Source organism: Chiloscyllium plagiosum, unplaced genomic scaffold (assembly GCF_037043375.1).
Source record: "Chiloscyllium plagiosum isolate Xiang-an unplaced genomic scaffold, Cpla_swu_hap1 HiC_scaffold_20, whole genome shotgun sequence".
In the NCBI taxonomy this organism is placed as follows: Eukaryota; Metazoa; Chordata; class Chondrichthyes; order Orectolobiformes; family Hemiscylliidae; genus Chiloscyllium; species Chiloscyllium plagiosum.
The window spans coordinates 73663453-73689873 of NW_028270158.1; the positions used below are offsets into that span (position 1 = coordinate 73663453).

The 26421-nt window shown below is 43.4% G+C and overlaps 1 non-coding gene across 1 annotated transcript; it reads left to right on the forward strand.

The window, feature by feature from the left end:
* Positions 1–5066: 5066 nt before the first annotated feature.
* On the forward strand, positions 5067–5139 carry trnar-acg (transfer RNA arginine (anticodon ACG)). The gene has a single exon. It is a non-coding gene; the product is annotated as a tRNA-Arg (tRNA).
* Positions 5140–26421: the final 21282 nt, after the last annotated feature.

Below are 26421 nucleotides of genomic sequence, written 5' to 3' on the forward strand. Positions count from 1 at the left end.
TCAATCATGTTTCTTCACAATCTCCTCTTCTCCATTGAAATTAGAACAGAGAAACTGATCGTTTTAAAAAAAAACACCCTTTGCAAAATACTGCATTGCGTCCTTTTCCTGAGCTTGATATTCCAGTGATCTCCCGAACATGCCAGTAAAAAGTGCTACATGAGCACTGATCTCACAACAGCAGTATGTAAATTGATCGACTGGTTTTAAGGGCCTAACTGTGGGATTGGGTCACGTTCGCCCAACAACATTGACTGCAGCTGCACAGACAGAACAATATCAATGCGAGTACTTGATTGCCAAATGCCGCTGGGAAATTGGAGGATGAACCGAAAGTAGGGTTACTGATCGTGTGATGGGGAGAAATCTCCGAGAATGGGTGGGTTTGAATCCTGATACATAGACAGCAGAGATGTGAAAGGGCGAGGATTTGAAGGAGCAAAATCATCACCTCGACGAATATTTTCATGTCAAAAAAGATTGATTCGCTCCTGCTTTTGTGAAGCATGTATTACTCTGCATAAAACGGGAACAAGTGACAATACTGGAAGTCAAATTGCTGATGATCTTTCTGCTGCCACAACGCAAAGCGCTAACCACTGCACGATACCGGCACCACAGGGAATAGCATGATGCAAAAAGCAGTAAAGATAGTGGCAGAGGATATGTTAGGAACAGGACTACATGAACAGTAGGAATACTTGACAAACAGTGACTGAGACATGCAAACTCATGGTGGGCTGAATAGTTAACTTCGGTATCTCCAGAGCCGATGGATATTTCATCACTTAGATTGTTGAAGGCGAAGATTGATATAGTTCTCCAGAAAATGAAAGCGTCAGGGAATAGTGCAGGGAATTGCTGGAATGTATTTCTGCAAAAGAAATGTAGTTTAACATCGGCTACTTTACCAATTTCGTCATACAAGGAAGTGACCACTGCTGTGGAATATCATATAGTGCCAGGTTTCAGGCCTGAAATACGAGAAACTGTGTGGTGCAGCAGCGAAGATCAAACTGGAAATGCGGATGGCCATGAGCCAGCAGATATGTGTTCAGTAATGAAATCATTGATTGTGAAGTTTTTCACTGAAAGTATAGAGTGAATTGAAATGCCGGGGACTGGGAATTCCAACATTGCATGGATCAGCTTCTATTGACGTGGTATTCGTCGCATCAGGCTGGGAGCTCCAACCTCAACTGCAGCAGCTTCCATTGACACGAAGCAGGGAGCACCGGGACATTAAGCTGGAAGTTCCAACTTTACCTGGAGCATCTTCTATTGACATCTGCACTGAGAGAAACGCAGGCAATGTTTACGGTCTCTGAACTTTCTCATATGGCTAACTCTGCTCTGGGCAGGAAAGGATTTTTTTTTTGCTCATTTCATTTTATTCAATTTCTTGTAAACTCGCACAGGTCGTTGAAGTACTTTCAGACTTCGAAAATTAGCTTGAATACGATGATGTGATTAGGCATTAGTATATCAAAAGTGATGGAGCAAAATCAGTAAAGGGAATTTGAAATTCATCAGATGAGCGGAGAGCCCATTGAATGGCTGACGAGACACAAAGTGAATGGAAGTTTCATGAGGATGAATGTCTTTTCGTTACAAAACATCCCGCTGCACAAAGAGTGGAGCATTGGAATGAAGCATTAACGGTGATTATTTTTCCTGGTTATTGTGAACATGAGTACGATTGGTCATGTCCGTGTTTGGATCACAACTCTGCAGAATACCAACCTCAAGCACGCGCGATCACAGTGTCACAATGGATGATACACTTGGTTACGGTCCAGAGATTGTAGTTAAAGTTTTGACTTGGTTTAAGAGCAAGAATGGCAGGCTTCAAATTCACATACAAGCTAATTTACCGCACAATGTAGCACATACATCGGGCTAGTGGCACAATGGATAACGTGCCGAACTACAGATCTGCTGTGTGGAGTTTTGATTCCAACCTGGTTTGCGGGCAGCGCTGACTTTATTGCACTACTAACTGACTGTTCTGAAGCCGAAATGCGGTTTGCACCTTGAACTGCAGGGACAAGAGTCCCTTCACTAAATGCCCCTGCGAACGTCAGAGTCAATATCCCAGAGTCATCACTGGGGGGGGGGGGGGGGGGGGGGGGGGCGGGCAAGCTGAATTCGTCGTCACTCACGCTGCCCTTTACACCTGTCAACTTTCCGAGGTTCACTGTGGCACCTGCGATTGTGAAGGTAACAAGATGCAGAGCCAATTCTCAGCGTTGACAATTTTGGGAAAACCTTTAGGAAGCGGAATCAGAGGAGAATCGAGAGTGAACTGTCTGAATGAGCAGAGACTGCCGAGGTACCGCCCCCCTTCTTTAAGAGACTGGAACATCGTCTCTCATTTCTCGATGTCATTAATTGATCCGAGCTACGAAAAGCTCTCCCTTTGCAGGTGGTCTGCTTTTGCTGATGTCGCTGTTAGGATCAAAACAAACCCCAACTCCCAGACTGAGAATCAAAGCCGGGTCCCAGCGAAGAAAGCGAAAAAAATAGAACTGCGAGCCCACCATGGACAGCTACACAAATACCACGTATGTGTAGAATGACAGCCCTCAAGGTCGTTGTACATGCTTTCGTCAGATGCAATCGCTTGACTATCTTTATTCGTTTTCATCACTTGGCCTTGTATGCATTAACAACTCAACTTCAGATCCGTGTATTTCTGAAGGTTATGTGGGTTCGCCTCTGCGCATCCCTTCAGACAGTGAATCCAGATTCAACCATCCGCTTGCTGATGAGATTTTTCTGCATTTCTCCTCAATCCGTTCCACCTCTTAACTACAGTCTATGCCCCTGTTGATCGGTCAAGAGGAAGCGTTTCTTTTAGTCTGCATTGTCCATGTCGCTCATTACTTAGTGCAGATGAAACATGTATCCTCAGTTTCCTCTGCCTTAAGAAAACAACCCCAGTCAAAACAATCTGTCTTCATAACCTAAACTTTTCAACTTGGTCAATTTCAGCACGGTTTCCAGTGCGATCACATGACTACTGTAATGTGAATTGCAGAACTGCACGCAATATTTCGGGGGAATCGAAGGAACAAATGAAATAAATGACGGGAGAAAGCCACAGAAACTTGTCTTTTCCAATAAAACATCTTTTGCTCAATCCTGCGCTGTGCACTTCTCCTGAGTCCAATGCTCCAGTCGTCTATTGTACATGTGAGTAAAAGGTGTTCAAAGTTTGGGTGAAGATTTGTAGGGACAGGCCAATATAAATGCCAGAGGAAACACCACAGAAACGCTTCACAGGAGGCTCCCAAGCACTGAGGATGTCACCTAGACAGGGGACGAAACGTTTGCAACAAAAATTTCCAGCTCGGCGAACAGAACCACAACAGTAAAAGGTGCTCCACGAGGATTAATTACAGAACAGCTGCATCTAAATGGATTGAATTGCTTGAAGATGCTAAACATGGGATTGAGCACTTTCACCCAAAACAGTGACCGCAGCAGTACAGAATGAACAGTGTAAATGTGAGTATTATATTGTGCAATACCTCAGTGAAATGGGAGGGTGGATGTTTAGGCGAGTTAGTTCTTGTGGGAGGGAGAGATTTCTCCGATAAAGGGTGGTTATGATATATGAAACGCAAAGATGTGAGACAGCAGGTGTTTGACGAAGGAAACCTATCACCATGTAGAGTATTTTCATGTAAAACAAAGATTGATTTTCTCAGCGTTTGCTGACCACACATTACATGGAGTAAAACGGGAAAAATGCCGATTGCTGTGACAGTGATTCTAGCAGAACTTGCTGTGTTGACAATGCCAAGGAAGAACCATTTCATGATCCTCGCGCCACATGGAAAAGCACGATGCAAAAAGCAATAAGGATCGTGGCAGAGGTTATTGAAGAACAGAACCTCACGCACAAAGGAATATTTGTCAAATAGTGACTGAGATGTGGGAACTCAGATTCGGTTGAATATATAGCTTCTATGTCCGGACAGACTGTAGAGATTGCAACACGGAGGTTGTAGGATATTACATTTGCGAGATATCTACAAAACTTCAAAGGGTCATAGGATACTGCAGGGTATTGCTGAAATGTATTTCTCAATAACACTGTATTTTAACATCGGTTACTTCACCAATTTCCTCACTTATTGACGTAATCATATAATGGCATGTCATGTAATCCCAGTTCAATAGCGTGGAATCAGAGAAATTGATTTGCAGTGCACCCAACACTAATTGGAAATGGTAATGGCGTTCAGCGCGAGCATGCGGCTGCGAAAATGCAATCGGTGAGCGGAATGCCATTCTCTGATGATACAGAGGCGCGTGAAATATCGAGGCTAAAAGCTCCCGCCTTAACGACAGCGGCTTCAATTCCCACGCATTAAGAAGCAGTGGGACATCAGGCTGGGAGCTCCAATTTCACCTGCAAGAACTTGTATTGACATGGAACACGGAACTTTGGGACATCAGCTGGTCGAATAGATAGTCAACTATTTTAATCTTAATTAAGTAGTTTTCAGCAGGATACTTGTTTGTGGATTGAAAGAATATCTACAACTGGGACCGTCTAAATTACAAAGAAGAATTCTGCAAAGAGTCAATTTTTGGAGAAGCATCTGTGCAGAGTGATGCAGAGGAATGTTTACGTCATCTGCCGTTCTTATATGATTGACGTTGCACTGGATTAATTTCCATGAAGGGATTTTTTTGCTCGGTTCACAGTATTCACTTTCCTGCATACTCGCAAAAGTCGTTACTGTACTCGAAACCTCTGAAAGTTAACTGGTATATACAATGTGGTGATTAGGCTCACGTTCACGTCAGTTATGCTGAAGAAGTGGATTCGAAATTCATCACATCACATTCCATTAAATGACTAAGCAAACAGAGTGTGAATGGAAGCTTCATGAGGACATATGTGTTTTTTTTGGAAAATTCGTTGCTTTGAAAGGTGATGAAGATTAGACTGAAGCAGTGACAGTGATTATCTTTATTGCTTGTTCAACTGGTGAACATGACTGCTATTAACCGTGTCCGTATTAACATCACGGCTCTTAAGCCTGTGCATCGGGCCAGTGGCGCAATGGATAACGCGCCTGACTACGAATCAGGAGACTGTAGGTTCGAATCCTACCTGGCTCGCCGGCAGGGCAGATTTTAATCCCGCTTAAAAATTGATTTTTCAAAAGCCGAAATAAGGTGTGAGCTCCTCATCTGCAGGAACGAGAATGCCTTCATTAAATGCCCCCGAGAACATGAGAGTCAATGTCCCAGCGTCATCACAGGAGGGAAGCCGAATAGTCGCGCAGGTGACTTATGGGTACCTTTCCATTTCATAAAGCCACCGATCGAATAACTGTTGCTCGCGGTGATGCTCTGCTTTGAGCATTTTTGGAAACTCTTTGGCCAGTGGAATCAGAGAAGATTGAAGGGTTAACTGTCCAACTGATCTTTATAGAGTGTGAGTTCTAGAGTCTCCAACCTGCTGACTGATAAAGTTTTCCTACCAGTCTATTCAAAGCTTTCTGCATCTTATCTGAAATCTACAAACCCTGGTGATCGATCAAGAGCAAATGTTTCCTTCAATCTGTAATTCCTTGCTCCTCATTATTTCGTACACGTCAATCATGTCTCCTCACAATCAGCTCTGCTCCGAGAAAAACAACGTTTTGAAAGTCTTGTGTTCACTGAAATTTCTTGTCTGTTTTTAACAGTTCGGTGAATGGAATAGTCCCACTGCTAACATTCAGCACAAACTTTCAGCAAAAACCACACAATGCGGGGAACCTTAGTACTGCTCTTTTCGTCAACAATGTGTAAAAGCCCCCTGTAACTTTCGATTTCGCATCCCGTGGGGCTATTTGTCCGTGTTCAACGACGTTTCCCAGGAAGGTCACTTTGGCTTTGGCAGATTCACTTTCAGCTAGGTTTACAAACCAGTTTGACTTCCGCATTCGATCAAAAAAGCCCGATAAATGCTGTAAATATTCAATCCACGAGAGTCTGAAAGTCACCAGGCACAATATACACCAATCAGTTGCGTATTCGGCAATTACCCTGTCAGTTATCCTCTGAAATGTGGCTGAAGTGTTTTTCGTACAAACGGCATTACTTTAAATTTCTGCAGGCCAGTTGGCGTTACAAAATTGCCTTTGATCTTTCTGACAAAGTTCCCTACCAGTAACCTTTGAGGAAGTCCAACTAAGAAATGCAAGTTGCTCCTCCAATCTTTTCCACACAGTCCTCCAACTGCAGATATGTATACGCATCAGTCTTTCTAACAACATTGATTTTGTGGTAGTCCACACATTACTGTTGGGTCTTTTCTGGCTTTGGCACCATGATGATGGGTAAACTCTATTCATTGAAACTCACTTCGGTTATGCCATATTGGTGCATACGTGATATCTCCTTATGAACCTCTACAACTTTAAAGGGTTATGCCTGCAAGGGTGTTACAGAGTCAGAACAGCATCTCCTATATTTACATCATCTACAATTAGATTATTAATTTCCAGTAGATTTCAGCAGATCTCCCCATGCAAGAGTAATAACTCTTTCGATTTTCTTCTGGAAGATAACTGAATAACTTTTTGGACAACTTTTGCATTGTCCAATTTTATTTCAGGAACTTCCAATGCAGAATTCCCTGACATTGGTTCTTCCCAGTGTGTCGTAGTAAAAAACACATTCTCCTCTTGCGTTCGTTCTCTGCCAAAATACAGTTAGAGCATATTCCCATCACATTCTATGAGAGTCCTTCATGACTGGAGCCCCTATCAAGTAGCTAACCTCACTCAATTTCCTCTCAATTTGATAAGGTATTTTAAACCTTGCTTTAAAGTTTCACAGATTAATGAATTTTAAATAATTGCATTAGTCCCAGCGGCAAAATTGTGATTCTTTGATTTCTCATACACTTCCTGCTTCACCATTTGCTGCGATACTTTTAAATACTGTCTCGACAACTTCCCAACATTATTTAGTTCAACTCTAAAATTTGACACATCATCCAAATGCGTGGTCTCTGTAATCGGACTTATTAATTTTTCCTTAATAAATTTTAATGGTCCTCTTACTTTATGCCCAAAATTGGTTTCAGATGGACTTAGTTTGGTGGATTCTTTTGGTACATCTCAGATCGCAAACAGCACTGACGCAACTCCCTTATGGAAATAATCTGGCTACTCCAAACCATAAAACCTCAATATAGTCTTTAATAATTGACGCCACCTTTCCAATGCACCTTGTGATTCTGGATTGTACACAGTAGATTTGAATCGTTTTATTTCCAAGCTATCTAAACACTCTATGAAAAGTTTGGACGTGAAGTTTGACCCTTGAGCTATTTGTATCTCTGATGGTAGTCTTAATCTAGTTTTTTTAAAAACCGTAATTCGTCCACTATCCTTTTAGCTGTCATATTGCATGATTGAACAACATTTGGAAATCTCCTCAATACATCCTTTTTCTGTTAATTAATGCTTATTCCCATCTTTTATTGGATGTAGGAAAACTTCACAATGAATGAAGACACTTAAGAAAGATTCGTCGAACGCTGGGATAGATATTAAAAGTGAAGGCTTTATTATTTCCCATGGTTTTCCTATTAGTTGAAATGTATGACACGTCTGGCAAAATTCAAATGCATTCCCCTGCAATCCAGGCCGTAAAACTGTCTTTGTATTTTAGCCTCCGTTTTCATCACGTCTACGTACCCTCCAATTTGTGGCACATGCGGCACTCGCAGCACCACTTTTCTGTACCCTACTGGAAAAATAAATTCTGCCCATTTCTCACTTGCTTGAATATGTGTTGCTCTTCACTTCCTCCTTAACATATCATTTGCTAAGTAATATCACACGGGGATGCATTCACTCTCCTTCCAAGTACATGTCTTCTGATCCAACTGCTTTAATTATTCATCTTTCTGCTGTAACTCAGTAGCATAGTAGAGCTGAATATACTGGCAATTTTTAACGTTTGTCCCCTGCTGTGTCCCACCTACCTGACAAAAAAAAATTGTAATCATACTTCAGCTTCCATATCCGTGCCTTTTGATTTGTCCTGCTTCAGCTTGTGACTTTGTGATCGCGTTAAGACACAATCTGGGAAAATTCCTTGATAAACGTCCCGCATTGCTGCACTTGCCTGCATCTCGACTGGCTTTTCAACTGGAGTAGGCAGCACGCTTACCGGTGATTGAGCTATATCATTTGCAAGCACAAATTGTATTCTTGGAGCTGAGAGTTTGTCCAGACCTCCCAGCAGAAATTCCCCACTCTTTCTGCCCACTCTCGCCTCACTGTACATAACTGAGCAACTTTTCGTCCCACCATGAATTCCCGTATACATAGTTCTTCAGGAGTATATGTTTCTCCCTCCTTCTGAATCACAGACAGGCACGATCCTGTGTCCCTCAATATTGTTCCCTCTCTATCTGCTATTCCTGGACAAGGTAAATAAACTTCACCTTTGCAGGTTTATTATTAAAGCAGATGTGGCACTTCCCTCTTACCAACCTCTGATCGGCTTGTGCACTCTGATGCAGCTTTCCACCCTCCACTGTGCTTTCTATTGCCACGCCAACAAAACATCCAGGCTTGTTTCGTTTCCCTGCACTGAATTTCCAGTGCTTTCCCTAGTTCTCCAACACTGATTTCATGTGTCCTACTTTATTGCAATGAAAACCTCAGATCTTGTACCCTTCAAGACTTTCCGATTTCCTCTGTGATAAGTTATCCTAATGAATTTAACTTTCCCTTTCCACGTATGGATTTCTCTTTGCCCCAATTTCTATCCTTCAGACTTAAAATGATTCTGGAAACCCATCCCTGTTTTATGGACCACTTCATAACAATCAGCCATTTCAGCTGCTAACCTTGTCGTTTTAACAATATGCTCTTCCAGAGTAAGCTTATCTTCAGCCTTTCTCTCCAGCCTTTTAAGGTGAATTCCTTTAATAATTGCCAATTTCTGAAGTTCAAACTGTGTCTCCCTTTCTCTCTGCTCTGCTGCTCTCTCTTCTTCCCTCTTTCTGCTTCAAATCGTATCTCAAACTGTTCAAATCTGGTGTCCTTTCCTTATCTCTCGAGTCTAACTCAAGCTGCTTCATGTTCAAATAAATTTTCACCATCTCCAAAAATTTCATGGATTTTACAGCTTAGTTAAATGGTGAGCTACTGCGGGAATGATCTCTCCTTTCCTCACAGAAAGAGGCAAATACAACCCCAGTATGTCTGCTAATTCCAGAAACCCGGCCTGAATTACTTTTTGTAAAACTACCAACTTCACATCGTCCATAGCAAGACAACTCTTTGAACCTAAATGAGACATTGCTTTCCCAAGCATTGCCTACCCCAATCCAAATCAACACCCGAAATAAAGACGCAAGCACCTATCAGTTGCTCTTTTAATCCATCAACTAATTCCCAATTTATTATGGACGAGGCTAATCCATTCAAAACGTTATTAAGCAGACAACCTAGACCGTAACGTTATATTTTTTCGTTAAGCGTACAGTGAAAATTACCCGAGTAAGCTAGTTTCAAAAATTATTCACAAAATGACGGATTGAAAAACAAAAGACAGAATATAGAATACCCACAGAACTTAGTCTATCCAAAGTAGACTTACTTATGCTGTTCTGAAAATACTCAGCAATCCTTAAAAAAAAGTACCTTAAAAACAGTAAAAATGAAACAGAAGCTTACAGTTAAAAATTAGAAGGGCAGAAGGAGAGAGGTTATTAGTTAGTGCACCATTGCTGCAGGATCTCAAAACCGGAATTCAGCTTTCCAGAATGACCACTCCTTTTCCATTATACAGTTCATTTCTAAAACATTAAATCTTTGGCCTTAAGCCTCAGCTGTTTACGGAGAAACGAAAGGCCTCACAGTGAACACTTTCATCTCTGTAACACTTTATCCGATTCGGAGCCCGAACTGTTTTAAAATGCCTTTGATAACAAGATATCAAGAGACATTATCCTTGAGAAAAAGTACAGCTCCGTTTCTTTTTAAAAAAGAGAACATCTTTGTGAGAGCCCAGTCCGTCCAAACTGTCTTCATAAGTGAAAATCTTCGAACAGACAATATCCTGGTAAATCTGTTCTGCAACGTTTCCAATGCTATCACATCCCTGCTGTAATGATAATTGCAGAAAGACACATAGTACTCCAGCTAGAGCCGATTGAGCAACTGAAATTAACAACTTAGAAAGCCACAGAAACTGCACTTTTCCACTAATGTGACTTTTACACAATACTGCCCCGTGGAGACAGTGAGAACTGCAGATGCGAGAACTCAGAGCCGACAGTGTGGTGATAGAAAACACAGTCGGTCAGGCAGCATGCGACGAGCGGGGGAGTTGATGATTCGGGCATAAATCCTTCATCAGGAATGAGGTTTGTGGCCATGGGGACTGATAGATAAATGGAAGGTTCGGGGGTTTGGGGGAGTGATAGCTGTGAATGCGAGGAGTAGATAAAGGTGGAGAATAAGATACTAGTTCTGACAGGCGGTGGAGCGGGTAGGTTGGAAAGGTGATGTGCAGGTCATGAAGGCCATGCTGAGTTGGAATCATGAAACTAGAATAATGTGAGGAAAGGGTGAATGAGGAACTTGGTGATCCCATGTGGCATCAAGGGCCCAAGGGGAAGATGAGGCCTTCTTCTTTCAGGCGACAGGTGTTCAGGGAATGTCAATGAAGGATGTGCAGGACCTGCATGTGCTTGGCAGATTGAGAGGGGGAGAATGAATTTCATCAGTGATGAGCTTCTAACTGCATATCCAAACTATCATTATGAACATGTTGTTACATCTTAGGAACAGTATCTAACACTACCCCGCCTGAGGAGAAGGCGAGGATTGCAGATGCGAGAGATTAGAGTCAGGAAGGATGCCGCTAGATAGCACAGCTGTTAGGCAACATCGGAGGACGAGGAGTGTCAATGTTTCCAACATTCCTGACGAAGAACTTATGCTCAAAACATTGACTTTCCTCCTCCATTGATGCTGCCTTCCCAGGTGTACTTTTCCAGATCCACACTTTTAACTCGACACCGCCTCAGCTCAACTGCATAGGAACATTAAGATGCACCTGTCACCACTCAGTTGATTCGTCTGTCGCATGCGAGACAAACTGCAACATTCATTTCCCCATAAATATCAAGTCATTCAGATCGCTGAAGAAAAGAAAAATGCAGAGGCTGAATATCTGAGAGAAAAGAAATAATTGTTGTAGAATTCAGCATCCTGTCAGTTCAACTGAATGTTTGGATATTAAAATTGGTAAAGGAAAAGAGAAAGCTGCAGTTCAATAACTGCTACGATCTGTTTCTCAAAAAAAGAGAGTTTCATGAACTGGAATGTTTCGATCAGGCAATGCATGCTCACCTTGTCAAGTGCTGATCGGAACGGAGGAATATATATTTGCTTCGCCACTGCTGAACAGATGAAAAATATCATTTTGCCTTCCCAATCAGTTGATGCTCCTGCAGAAAAGTCAATGTGACTCATAAACCCAGCACAGCCAGTTCGGTGTGCATTTCAGAGTCCTGCAACATCGCATTTTATTTAAAAGATCTTTATTGATTGTTCCTTCTTAATATGGCATTCTCCATTTCATTATGCATTGGACAATTTTGTACCCACTCACTTATTCATTGGTTCATCACTCAATTTTAGTATCCCTAACGTTCCATTCACGACTTAACTACCAAACTACTTTCACGAAAAAAATGCTTATTTTTAAAACCGAACACTGAGCTGAAGCAATGCCTGTTGGAAATAAACCATCATTCTCTCACTCTCTATACCTTATTTAGTGTGTCTCAGTGCCTGTCACCTTAAACCTGTGCCCTCCAGTTTTGAACTTCACCATCCTGCGCAAACGATTTAGTCCAGTTGCCTATCCATGCCCCTCATGATTTTTTAAACCGTGAGAACGTTACGTGCTGCCTGGAACATTCCAGCGAAAAAGCCCCTGCCTACCCCATCTCCACGCTTAACTAAAGCCCTCAGGTCCCCACAACATCCTTGTAACTCATTTGTGCACAGTTTCAATTTTCACAAAATCCTTCCTGTCGAAGTTGACCATCACTGCAAGCAGTATTCTAAATGTGATCTCACCAATGCTCTATATCGCCACAACATGACATTCCAACTTGGATAATCGACTTTCTGATTAATGACAAAAAGTGTGCCAAGTACTTTCTTCACAATCTTGTCTACGTGTGACACCACTTTATCTGCTTTTATAAATTTTGCCTTGACTGATAAAGTTGTGATTGTCACGATGTTCTGCTGCCTTCACGGATATGTGGCCCAACATGCAAAGTCTCTCTGTTCCTCTGGGTTTCCTCGTGTCCTGCCATTCATTGAATAATCAGTTGACGTGTTACTCCCAATGTGCATCACCTCATGTTTTTCATGGTTAAATTCAACATCCCCTATCTGAATCTGACATTTGACAAATTCATCTCTGAGCTCCTCCATCCTAAGACCTTCTTCCTCACTATTAACCATTTTGCTAATATTCGCATCATCGGCAACTCTGCTTCTCATTTCCCTCGACTTTGTTCTATATTCTTTACACACACCCACAAACGACATGGGACCCAGCATTCATCCTTGTGTTACACCATTGAATGCCAGTTCTAGTCACACAAACAGCCTTCTATCACCATCCTTTGTCTCCTACCACCACCAAATTAAGTTTGGATCCAACTTGCCAGGGGACCTTAAATCCCTTTTCACTTTTATCCTCTTACCAGTCTCAGTTTGGTGTCGTGTTAACGGCTATGTTGATATCCACACAAACAACATCAACTTCACTACCCTCGTTTAAAAACCCGATCACTTGCCAATAAAGTATATTTAATCTGTTAGGCATGACATTCTGTAACAAAGCCGTGATGACTCTTCCTGATGAAACCTTGACTGGACAAGTGGCAGTTAACTCTCTCCTACAGGGTTTGCTCAAAAAGGTTCCCTTTAATTGATGTGAGACTCACTGTTGTGTGATTCTCTGGTTTATCTCTCCCAATCTTGCTGAAAAGTGGAACTGCGTTTGTATAGTCCACTACAAACCCAAAGAGGAAAGTAAAACATTTCCTCCCTTGTCACAGAGAGGAACATAAGATACAAGTCCGTCTTGAATTGGGAATATGCCCACTTCAAGCCGCTCAGTACCACGAACACTTCATCAGTCTCTATGTCAAACTTCCTCATAACCTTTCCATCCCACGCCCTGCATTCTGTCCCTATACCTCAGCACAAGAGGACTGTTCGCTTGCTGAACAAGTAAAGTGATTCACTCAGTTATCCCATTTGCTGACACAACTGTACTGTCACACTGGAAGGAGATCATTCAGATATTTTAACTCGAAAATGCTGTATTAAGCCTTTGTGGTTATAAAATATTTTGCTTTGATAGCCACAGTCTATTACAGTGAGAAATGGTGTGAATTTTCTCTAACTGAAAAACATTTCCTTAATTCCAACGCGTGTGGAGATTCCTATCTGTTCCCATCTGACATGACCGAGATTTAGCTCTCTGTTGTTTACCACATCCAGAACAGAACTGCTGCACAAATCCAAGCACATGATTTCTATATTTATTGACCTACGAAATCGATGCCAATGCCTCACATTGTAATGGGATTCATCAACAAGGGAGCTTTTCAGGATTAACACAGTTGTGTCTTATGTACAGAGGGTCATTACACAAGCACAGTATCAAGCTTCCTCAGGGGCAAGACCAAAAGATGCTGGAAAGAGAAATCGGAGTTAACATTTTCAGTCGAGTTACACCGTCCTTAGCATTGATGGTTTCCAGGAAAAGTTTGGTCTATATGCAGAAGATATGTGGGGCTGCTGTAATTAGGAGGGAACGAGATGTCGGGATAGAGCCGAAAGAGAGAGACTAACAGTTGGACATAGGAATTGATAGTGATTTATTTGGAGCATTAACAACTGTACACGGAGACTGTTTATGACTAACCATAAATATTGTGTAATGGCTGCTGTGCTATAACTAGGCCTGGTGGGTGTGTCGGGGGCCAGGACATGGGAGACTTCAGGCCTCTAAAATGATTGAAATTGGTATGGATGGTCGCAGGGGTTCTCAAGCAGAAAATGGTCTGTTACTTTTTCAGCATGCGCTGAGCTATGGTGGAACACTGCAGTCAGCCTGAGATAGAGACGTTGGCTAGGAAGCATGGTTCTGTGCTAAAGGAGCAGTCAACTGGAAGCTCAGGGACATATTTGGCTATAGAACTTTGTATTCTTCAAAACGGTCATTCAATCCAGATTTCATTTCCCAAGGTAGTGGCGACCACAATATGAGCAGTGAATCTATTCGACTGGATTGTGCAAAGTGTAGGTAAAGTGTGCCTTCACCTAGAAGGTGTATTTGAGCACTTGTGTACTAAGCAGGGAGTTAAGAAATGGACAAGTGAGGAGAAGCAAGAAGCAAGAAGAAAGGATAGCGTAGAAGATATTATTGGAGATGTTGTTAATAAATGGGTAAGAAAGCGACCATAAAGGCACTATACCTGAATGCTCGTACTTTTCGGAAGAAAGTTGGGGATATAACGGCATAAATGATCACAAACGAATACAATTTAGTAGACATTGCAGAGACATGGAGACAGCATAGTCAAGACTGGTAGGTAAATATTCACGGGCATGAGACAATTCGGAAGGACAGAAATGGTGGTAAGGAAGGTGGTGTAACTCAAACATTCAAGGACAACCTCAGACCGATGCTGACAGATGATATACGCTCTGTGGAGAATGAGTTTAAATCCATTTGGGAGGAAATTAGAAGTTCGAAGAATAACATGTCATTGATTGTCGGAGTCTACCGGCTCCAAATTTTAAGATCACATTGGGGAGGGCAGGAAACAAAGACATAAATAACACCTGAAAAAATGGTATGGCAATTATCATGCGGATTTTAATCAACATGTCGATCGGTCGAAGCAGCTCAGTCAGGGTAGCCTTGATGAGGAGAGTATTGGGTATCTGCGATAGATTCCTTAACTACTGTGTAATGGAACAGGCCAACAAGGGGAGAGGCCAAATTAGATTTGGTACCGGGTAATGAACAAGGCAAGGTGATAGATTTGGCGGTAGGTGAGCACTTTGGTGATAGTTACCAAAATTCAATTATGTTTACTTGAGCTTTTTAAAGGGATAGGTATACACCGGAGAGCTACAAACTTGTTAAAACTCGCCAGGTGACTAAACAGATAGATGTGGATAATGTCGTTCATGTAATGCACGTTTGGATTTCAGTTAGCCGTTTGATAAATTTCGCCATGGTAGATGACTGCACAAAATACTAAGGTATGGGCTTGAGGAGGATTTCGTGCTTTGGACTAGAAATTAGCCAGCTGAAAGTAGACAGAGGGTGTTATTTGATGGGAAAACGTCATCCTGGAATTCAGTTGCTTTTGGTGTAATGCAACGATCTGTTTTGGGCTCACTGCTTTTTCTCATTTTTATTAACAACCTGGACGGGGGCGTAGAAGGATGGGTTCGTAAATTTGCGGACGAAACTAAGTTCGGTACAGTTGTGCATAGTGCTGAAAGATATTGTAGGTTACATAGGGGCACAGGTAAGATGCAGAGCTGGGCTGAAGGTTGGCAAATGGACTTTAATTCAGAGAAAATGTGAGAAAGAGCATGGCATTAAAATTAGCACAGAATATAAAGATCGATAGCAGAAGTTTCTATTCAAATATAAAATGAAAAAGAGTGGCAAAAGTAAACGTTGACACTTTCGTGGATAATAAGGGGCATTTACTTATGAGATATGCGGAAATAGCCGTGACATTGAACATGCATTTGCGTCGGTCTTCACGGTGGAGGATATCAATAACATGCCAGTAATTGACAAAGTGATGACGGTTGGTGACGACCTGGGAACAGTCATTATAACAAAAGAGCGAGTGTTGGATTGTGGGAGCTAATTAACACGATGGTGTGTTAAAAAGAAGTGCGCTGGTGGTATTTTTCCAAAATTCTTTGGTCTCTAGGGTAGTCACAGCTGATTGGAAAACACAAATATGACATCACTGTTTTAAAAGGGAGGCAGACAGAATATGAGGAATTAGATCAGATTACTTACAGTGTCGAAACAGGCCCTTCGGCCCAACAAGTCCTCACCGACTACCGAAGCGCAACCCACCCAGACGCATTCCCCAACATTATAGAACTTTGTTTAACCTCTGTAGTGCACCACGGTCCCGCGGAGGGAATGGTTCCTGGCGAAGGTGGACAATGGCGGGTAGGGGAATATATGTTTGGTAATAGTATTTCGCTGGAGGTGGTGGAATTAGGAAAATACTTCGTTGATGACTTGGAGTACCACAGCGCTTAAGATTCCAGACCATGTTCTGAAAAACATGGGATGAGAATGGAACGTTGCTTCATGACGGACATTTGAAAGATGTGTCCAAAGTCCTTCTTTGGTTCAGTGAAAGTCAGAATGTCTTTGAGAAGCTAACTTTAGCAGCCAAAAGCATTGTGGCCACAAAAGCAGGTCATAGTCAGAGATTTTCGCAACTCCCGAAAGCCTGTCTGACACATAGCCTGCGACGACACGCCACCTATGATTTGTCACCGGCAGTCTCCAAGAACAGCTATTCACTCTCCGAGCGAGAGCGTTATTCACCTCATTGACCAAATGTTCTTCTCTTTCTTTTGTTCTTTCCCGACCAACTGTTGCTCCTTTACAATAGAGAATGAGACATGATGGGATAGTTCCTGTTCGCCTGGATGATTGCAGTGTTAAAGAAACAATGCACAGGAGAAGCACAGCAGATTAGTCAGCATCTGAGTTGCAAGAGACATTTAAATCACAACCTTGTTGAGGATTCCTTAGTGCAGTTAGAACAAAACTGAAAAGCTCAACACCGCCCAGAACAGAGCAACTGAATTGAGCTGCAACACACAACTAATAAAACATCGACAAACATCCATTCCCATCACAACCAAACATTCAGACATGCAGTCTGCACCATCCACAAGATGCACTGCAAATGTTCACCAAGGGTCCTTAAACAGTACATTACAAAATTACAACTACTTCCATCTAATAGGAAAAGTGTAGTAGATAGGTAGGAAAGACCTACAACCCACAGACCATCCTGCTCTGGAAATATATTGGCGTTCCTCCAGAATCACTGGGTCAAAACTGTGGATTTCACTCCCCTTTATTTTGGGTCTACCAACAGCACACGGAAACGATGGTTCAAGAAAGCAACTCATCACCACCTTGTCCAGTCAAATCAGGAATGAACAGTAAATGCTGACCACTTCTGGAATACCTACACCCGACGAAGAATGAAAATCATACGCTTTGGAGTTTTGAGTCGTTCTCTCTTACTGAGATATATCTGGTTTTATTTGAGGGGTATCAAAGATGAGGATTTGCTGTTGGGAAACTGAAACGATGCATCACATCAGAATTTGATGGATCTGCTTTGTTCCATGTAGCCTGAACCTCACCGGCCTTTGAAAATGAAAGCAGAATGTTACATTCACAGTGGAGTGAAAGCATTCACTATCTGAACTATCGAGACATAATTGGAGGGGCGCTGGAGAGAAACTGCGGTAATGTGGTGACGATTCAGTTACTTGTCTTCCCTGAATATTCATCAGTGCAACCACACCGGGGAAAAGCCATTCAACTGTTCTGAGTGTGAAAAGGGATTTGCTCAGTTTTCTAACTTGCTGACTCACCAGTGGGTTCGCACGGAGAAGAAACCATTTAATTGTCCAGAGTATGGAAAAGGCTTTAAAAGTTCTCACGAACTGCTGTACCATCAATGTGTTCAAGTTGATGAGAAACCATTCAAGTGTTCTCACAGAGGGAATGGGTTCAGGCCGTCACTTGATCTCACTTTACATCTGCGAACCCAGTGGACAGAGGCCGTTCGCCTGTTCTAAGAATGGGAAAACATTCAGTCAGTCATTCAGTCTGCAGAGCCACCAGTGAGTTCATACCATTCGTATGATACCATTCTTCCGCTGCGATTTGAAGTAATTAATTGATTCCGGCAATCTGCTGAAATACAAGAGAGTTCAACTGGAAAGAGACCATTAACCTGCTCTGACGTTTCTCAAACTTACTGAAAGACGAGTGAATTCATATTGGCGAGAGGCCATTCATATGTACTGAATTGGGGAAAGGATGCACTTAAGCCATCCATCCTCCTGATACACCAACGGGTTCACTGTGACAATAATTTGTTTTAATGACGCAGTGTGGGAAATTATTTATAAGTTTCCAGTATTTGAGGTCCCATCAACATGTTCACGCTGATGAGAACACAATCTTATGCTCTCACTGTCGGATTGTTGTTTCTTTGATAAAAGTGAATACACTTCACGAGATCTTCATTTCGATGTGAAGAGCATTCAGAAATGCTGAATGCATCGATATAGTTTTTTAGTACAAATCCACACTTAACAATGAAGAAGAGGATCAAGAACAGGGCAGTCAATGGATATCTACCAGTCTCCTCTAATTGTACGGAAATCCGGGAAAAGAATCTTTGAATTTGAAGTGATTGAAAACTGAACAATTAAACATCAGATCAATTGAAGAGATTAAACACATCCAATGAAGTAAACTCCGGCGGACAGAAAGAACACAGTTCAATTCTCGATGCAATAACTCCATATCGCATTCACATGCGACCTCACTGGATTGTTTGCACTATTACCATCTTTCCAGACCGGAGAGGCTACTGCCGTCATTTGAGAAAGAAGGGGCTGTTGGTGATTTAACCAGGTCAGAGAAGATTTCGACAAGGACAACTTTTAAATTAACCTCAAACCAGTGATAGGAATTCGAACCACGCTGCGAGCATCACACTGTTTTATAAGCCAACAAAGCAGCCAACTGAGCGAAACAGATTCCACCTGAATGGGCTGTCACACGTGCGAATGAGTAATTGAATCCCTTGCTACCCACAGTGCAAATTAACTGCCTCTCCACGCACGGTAGATCATTGTTTAGCACTGCTGCCTCAGAGCATGAGGGGCTGGCTTCGATTCCAGCCTCGGAGGATTGTCTGTGTGGTGTTTGCATGTTCTCCACGTGTCTGCGTGAATTTCCTCCAGGTCCTCAAATTTCATCCCACAAGACAAACTGGTGCGCCGGTTAGTTGAATTGGCCATGATATATTACCAATACCGTAGGTTAATAGTTGGGGTAAATATAAGGGAGGGTAATGGGTTTGAGTGCTTTTTGGAGGGTTTGTGTGGACTTGTTGGGCCGAAGGGCCTGTTGCTGCACTGCAGGGATTCTCATGTGTTTTCTGGTGTTTCGTCACATCATTGCTACTCCTTAAGCTCTTTTCAAAGTCAGACCATTAAAATTTTCTCTCATTTGTGGGAACAAAACCATATCTGCTGAGATTGGAAACCCGAGTTAATCACTTACCAGGCAAGGAGCAAGTAAATATTTCTCGCTCGTGTGAATATACTCGTGCTCACTGAATAGAGATGACCAGGTGAATCTCTTTCCACACTCAGTGCAGGCCTCTCTACAGTGTGCCCATTCATGTTTATTTGAACCTTTGCTGATTTAATAAATTCCTTCTCATACACAGAACAGACGAATGGTGTCTCTCCAGTTTCATGTCGATCGGATGATTTTAGGCGGTATTGTGAAGATAATCGCTTACCAAACAGAGAAGACAAATCTTCTCTCCCTTTGTTGAAGTCGTCTGCGTGCCATTAGGATTGATCCCCGAGTGAATAGCTTCCCGTCATGGAACAGCTGAGTGGCTTGTCCCCATGTGAACAGGTTGATGTTGAATTAAGATTTTGAATTTACAACCTTTGCAGATCCGAAAGTTTATTTTTCAACAGTATGGGAAATGACATGCAAACCTGTCTACACACAGCATGGCCAATAAGAACACAGAAAATCAAGCCTGTCCAAGCCATACAAGGAACACCAAAATGCCTCAGCATTGACCAAACAGGCTGACAAGGGAAACCATACATGATCACAGTTATTCACAAACCAGGGAATACACTTCCCAAGACAATCTACCAATAAGTTTCCTCGTCCCCATAAACACAGCTGAACCAAAGGCCGTAGAGTAGTGTAGAACCCCAGTGATATCAAAGCCACATGAAGCTCAGGTAAGCTAGGGATGCACCAGAATACCTTGCTCATCTCTGGAAAGCAACAATGGTATCACCTTACTGCCAAGGAAAGGGACATTCTCACATACCCACGAAGAGAGCTCGAACCCCCGATCCCATTCTTGAACAGATGAATGCTGCTGGATGCTTGATTGTGTCCAGACTGTATCAATCACGGCCAGAGCTTGTGCCGTAACCCGGATCCAGCCAGGGGAGAGCCGGATGGGCGAGGGAAGCCTGGAAAAATAGAATGAGAGACTGCTGATTAAATTTTTCGCATCAATCCTAAGAGATTCCTCAGCTCGAAGGAAATTGACCGGGATTCCACCAGTTCACTTTTTTTTCTGTCTTTTGGTTTCTGAGCATTTGCTTTGGATGTGTCTGCTTGTTTGCTGACTGCATGTATTGTCAGTTTCAGTTCTTTCGTCTAAGTGTGTTTATCCATCAGACAAGTTTACTTTAGATTAGATTACATTACAGTGTGGAAACAGGCCCTTCGGCCCAACAAGTCCACACCAACCCGCCGAAGCGCAACCCACCAATATCCCTAAATTTTACCCGTTACCTAACAGTACGGGAAATTTAGCATGGCCAATTCACCTGACCTGCACATCTTTGTGATTGTGGGAGGAAATTGAAGCGGGAATTGAACCCGGGTTTCAGGCGCTGTGAGGCAGCAGTGCGAACTACTGTGTTACCGTGCCGCCCACGGTGTGTTTGTTTACAGTGCGGTACGCGATAATCCTTTATTGCTTGACCTGTCAATCACTCACTGCTTGTGTGTTCTGTGAGTACTACCTTTATCTTTCCTCGAAAAATGAAGTGCAATGCTTAGCCGTCAGCGCAGGATGTCCAGTACGCCATGGGGGCAGGGAATTCCACCCACTGCTGGGATGTGCTAGCTGGGCAACCCCAACCATGTGGTGAGAACGGCCCAGGACCGAAGTTGTACAAGACGATATTGAGGAGGCATGTAAGTTTCGATTCCCTACAGTGTACAAAAAGGCCCGTCGACCCAACCAGTCCACCCCGACCCTCAGAAGAGTAAGCCGTGCAGACCCATTTCCCTCCCACGAATGCACCTGACACGATGGGCAATTTAGCACGGCGATTTTACCTGACTTGCACACCTTTGTGAATGTGTGAGGAAACCGGAGCACACGGAGGAGTCCCACGCAGACATGGGGAGAATGTGCAAACTGCACACAGACAGTCGCCCAAGGCTGAAATTGAAGCTGGGACCCTGGCGCTGTGAGGTAGCAGTGCTAACCATGCCGCCCTGTAAATACGTGAAAATCAAAATAAAGATCGGAGATTCTATTGTTATACCTGGTTCACTGGCAGACACTGTGCTGAAAGAGACAGGGGATGGCGGTTACTTTACACACTTTACAGTAGACTTTTACACATGTCCACAAGGAAACTGACCATTTGGGAAGTCCTTTAAATTCGATAAGCTTGATTATTGGACCACGGCCATTACGGGAGGGCACGTTGACCCCTCCTGGGACACTGCATACATGCTGCAGTGTCTTGCAAAGTTTCGGCAGGTTGCCCACCAGAATCAGGCCGCGGAGGCGAAAGACTGCTGCAATAACAAGCGACACTGTGATCAAAATAATTCCAGACACAGCCACACCGCCCTGTGCCCCACAGTACCTGAAATTTCCCATACTGGATTCAAAGCCAGACCCTATTGGGCCTGAATGATGTGGCTGCATTTTTTTTACCATGCATTACACAGCAAGCCCGCGATGGGACACATTAGCCCCCGGGCAGTATGAATCACCACTGCTGCCCAACTCAAATGATAACTCCAGACTCACAAGAAGACCGAGTGCTTGCCGAAATTACTAGGCCACCAACTGTCAGTTTCCCCGCATCATGATGTTGTGCACCCCCCTGAAAAAGACCTGGATCCATGCAGAGTTCCGGGCCATGCGACAGACCCGTTGAAGTGACAGCTCCCGTTCTACAATTGGGTCCTCGAAATTTCCTGTATTTTCAACTGTCGGTCCCAAGATGTGCAGACCTTATTACATCTTGTGCATATGCCCCACTGGGTGACCATCAGCCCTGTTATTGACATCCCCCTGGGGCACCGCTTCAGACTGCGAAAAAGTGTCTGGACAGCACCGTGAAGGATGCAATAAAGGCCAGTGCAAGACGGCACGCCGATTTTGGGCTGTTATCCAGTGTCTGCAGAGCAGCCAAGCATTTGCTCGATGTCATTGTCCGTTTTAGGGAGGTCTGTGACTCCTCGTCGGGTATTCCATTAGCAGAGAACGAAAAGCTTGCCGTGCAGTCCTTACATATGCTCACGTTTTAACGTTGCACAAACGAATGACGAGCAGGACGGACAATTGAATTGTACTTAATAACTTGGACGGGAATGGGCTGTTCACTGCACCAAAACCGACGGGGGCATTCGACTGGCTCGCACAACCTGACAACCACAGGGACCACTCGGAAAATTACCTGAGTTGCAAGAACCTCTGCACTATACGGTTTTTGAGAATACCCATAACAGAGCCACTCTCCTAACCCATTAACTCCAGTATTGGCCCTGCCACTGCGACTGATGCTGCCATTATTTCAGACTCTTGCCCAGTCGCCCTCCTGAGCCAGCAGACCTGATGGAAATTGAATGCCAATATCCACTGTTCCTCTGAGGATCTCACATTAGCGAACCAGGACGTCCAATATTGCATGCTGCGGGCAGTAATTTCGCACAGCACTGAACCCTCTGACCAGGTAAGCTCCTGATGCTCTTGGTCATGCTCCACTTCACCTATCTGCGCTCTTCTCGACCCCTACTTGCCCTGTTGTCAATGGCCCCTTTCTGTAGACAGTTCCCTGACTCCCTGCTCCCAGTGGGGTGCGCAATTGACGGTATTGACTTGTCATGCATCCCACCAGAATTAATTGAAAATAGCGACACACTACGGTGATAGGTAATAACAAAGTAGATACTTGTGAAATCTAAGGACTTCAAGGTGACCTTCTTAGCAAATGCGGGTGCTATGATGTTGTTATACCTCTGCACTGACAGCTGAATTGACGTCAAGCTGCTGTCTGTTTTCTCCGTTGCTTTTGATCATTCTGGCTCTCGTCTAATTGCCTGAAGACGAGAGGTGCCGACAACCTAGGAGCTTGCTGCGTGGTTTCTGGTGTAATTTTCAGCGGGGATGAGGAGCTGCTGTTGGTCACGGGAAGTGCCTGTGAGGCCCCCAACCCGCACTCCCCCGAAACCCCACAACTCCCCATAATCCAGTTACTGCAGTCAGCAGCTGATCTACCCTGTCAGAGCACACTGGATCCTCCTTACTCTGACCTTTTGGAACGATAGTCTGCTGCCATGAATTTGGCAATGGCTGGATATGATGTGTTTTGCTTTCAATTTCACTTTCATCTCTGGCCACATCTAAGTTCTTCAGTTTAACCTTGTAACCCTTGCAGGAAATGTCCGCTCGCTGATCCCTTTTTGTCAACTTAAGCAGCTTCCCCACACATAATCACCACCTCAGCAATCTCTACTTGAACTTGCCCACATTGACTTATTGATCTTCTCCAGCCTTGATAGAGCAGGGAGTGTTCCTGTGCTCAAGCACCCTGCAGGAACTTTAATGAATCAGGGAGCAATCTGAATCGAATTGATGTTAAGTGTTTGTTAGTCGCCAATGTCTCTCCAAAACTGTTGTTTGAAAGTATAGATAACAGCCTTTAAATTCAATTGCTGCATTCTCTGAACCGGAACATCCTCTGCCCACATAGATTGAACGACGACCCCTGCTGACCGACCGTTAATTGACCAGTTCTGACAATGTTGCATTCTCGACTTTTCCTACCCTACCTACGTGGCCACACCTCCTAATTCCAATCTTGGTCCCAGCATTTCATCGCTTCCAGTAATATTTTGGCACTTATGCTCAATTCCACCACAAACCCCATTCCCGACCTATTATTTTGTGCTTCCAAGCAACTTTGGGCAAGAATGTTGGGATGCAGACGTTCTGTTTTGCACCCTTATCATTTTGTTATCTCATCATTCCTGCACTTCCATTTTGTTTTCGTTCCCTCCGGTTCCCCTCTTTGTTCTTTGTCACTAAATCCTTTTAATTGCTGCATTTTTAATTTTTGACGAAAGCGGATGGAACTCAGACAAAGTAAGTGTCTACAGCAGATTGTGAGTATTTGTTAATTGGCAATATAATAAGTAACGTATGATTAGGATTCATTAAAAATTACGCTTAACACTTATTGATGTTGGAATATAAAGTCCACTTTCCCCCTTATTGACACGAAGTATGTTCCTCGATTTAATTTTCATATTTCAGAATCAGTTCAGTTCAAAGGGCAAAAGACAGCTCGAGTCGCTGAAGTCATTGCATTCCAACCTGATTTTGGACACGTGAGAACTTTAGTTTCTCTCCCTACTGCTCTCTCTATCCGAGCAACTTTTTCTGATTTCCTTTCCTTCACTTTTAAGCGGCAGTCCTCCAGGGGGAAATACTATTGGCTGTTGTTGAATCTCCAGCTCGAGCTGAGAGAGGGTTATCTCCCATTGTGAGGTCAGAGACCCAGCCGCAGGTTGATGGGACTCAGGGGTCAGGCCCCAATGCGCAGCCTCTGTAGAATCTCCATGTCTCAGTGTTCCCCAAGGGGAAAGGCACATCCAGGAAGGAGTCACTGCGGGCCTCACTCTAGGCTGCACAGAGGGACACTGACAATTACACACGGAGCTTGGACAGCCAGTTCCAAGGGAACCGATGTGACACCTGTGCCCTGTGACTTTGCTTGGGAATTGAACCTGCGTGTGTTTAGGACAGGAACTCTTCCACTGGGTTAGATCCAGCCATTCAAAAGGGTCGAATATCTACTGTACAAATACCTGATATACCTCCGAACACCTCATGGAGACTATCATTTACAGTAGATTCTAGTCGATTGTATAACCAGAGAATTACACTGAAAAGTATAAATATTTCTCTGCATTAACTCATTCATAAAGGAATCATTCCATTGGTCAGGTATTTGTTGGAGAAGCACAGGCTGACGTTGCATGTCAGGCCCCTGCAAAAACCTGCACATAGACTCTGTTCTAATCACCTATGACCTGAAAACTCTGATGGGGAGACCCTCCTAAAGAATGTGGCCTTCACTGTCTGTGCTGTCACTTATTCCTCCCAAGAAGATGGTGGAGAGTGGGTTCACTTCCTTAATCACTTCAGATTACTGGAATATTGTGTGCATTTGTTCCTGGGTCCGCACCTTCAATCATGGGGATGGATTGGAAAGAATGGAACTTTTCAGATTGGGAATCTGATGGGATTTTCAAAAATCATGACACCTCTGGGAGAAACTGTTCCCCGAATATAAGGTTCAAGAATGAGGCAAAGCAGGCTGAAATCATCTAGAAAAGTAACAGATGTGTAGTAAGAGATGTTTTTGGTTGACACAACGCTTGGTGTTTGTGTGGAGGGTCCTGCTGGAGTTCTGATGGAGGCGGCTCTAACCGACGCTTTTAACAGGGAACTAGGTCATTATTTGAATTTCACTGAGGGGTGGAGAGTCAATGGACAGACCAGAGTGTCGCAGTTACTTAGTTTCTGAATATCAAACTCCCACTTTGTCTATGAGGACTTGGTCACTGATATCAAGAGATGTCAGCATGCTGACGCTTGGCTTGGGAGTCTTTGTTGTGGACATCGAGCTTTATTCACTGTCAACCTCCAGATAACAGGACATGTCTTCAGAATTTGCAAATGACACAAATTGAAAATGCAGGAAACAGTGAAGAGAAGAGTAGCAGAATTTAGGAGGACACATGCAGAAGTTATTTCTCCTCGGTTTGAGGATGAACGTGGTCCACAGGATTCCTGATAACCTCACAATGAAATAATCAGAGCCAGACTTCCTTATTGTTCGTGGCCAATTAATATGAAGCACAGAAGTCCTGTGAAACAGACACGAGAGAGGCGAGAGCTTTCTGTTTGCCATAAAGAGCAAAACAGTCACGCAATGACCGTGGGGGAGTGACAGTTCCTGTATTTAATCAAAATCACACTCTGACATGGCGAACCCTCCAACTACCTGAGGGATTGTGATTTGTAAAGCATATTCCACGTGGAGCTTGTTCAGAATCAGTCACCGATTTTTTTTAAATCTGCAATCTGACTAGATTAATCCTGAAGGCAGAGGTTTTAGAGACGCTGCAGAGAAGATTTACCACCATGCTTCATGGACTGGA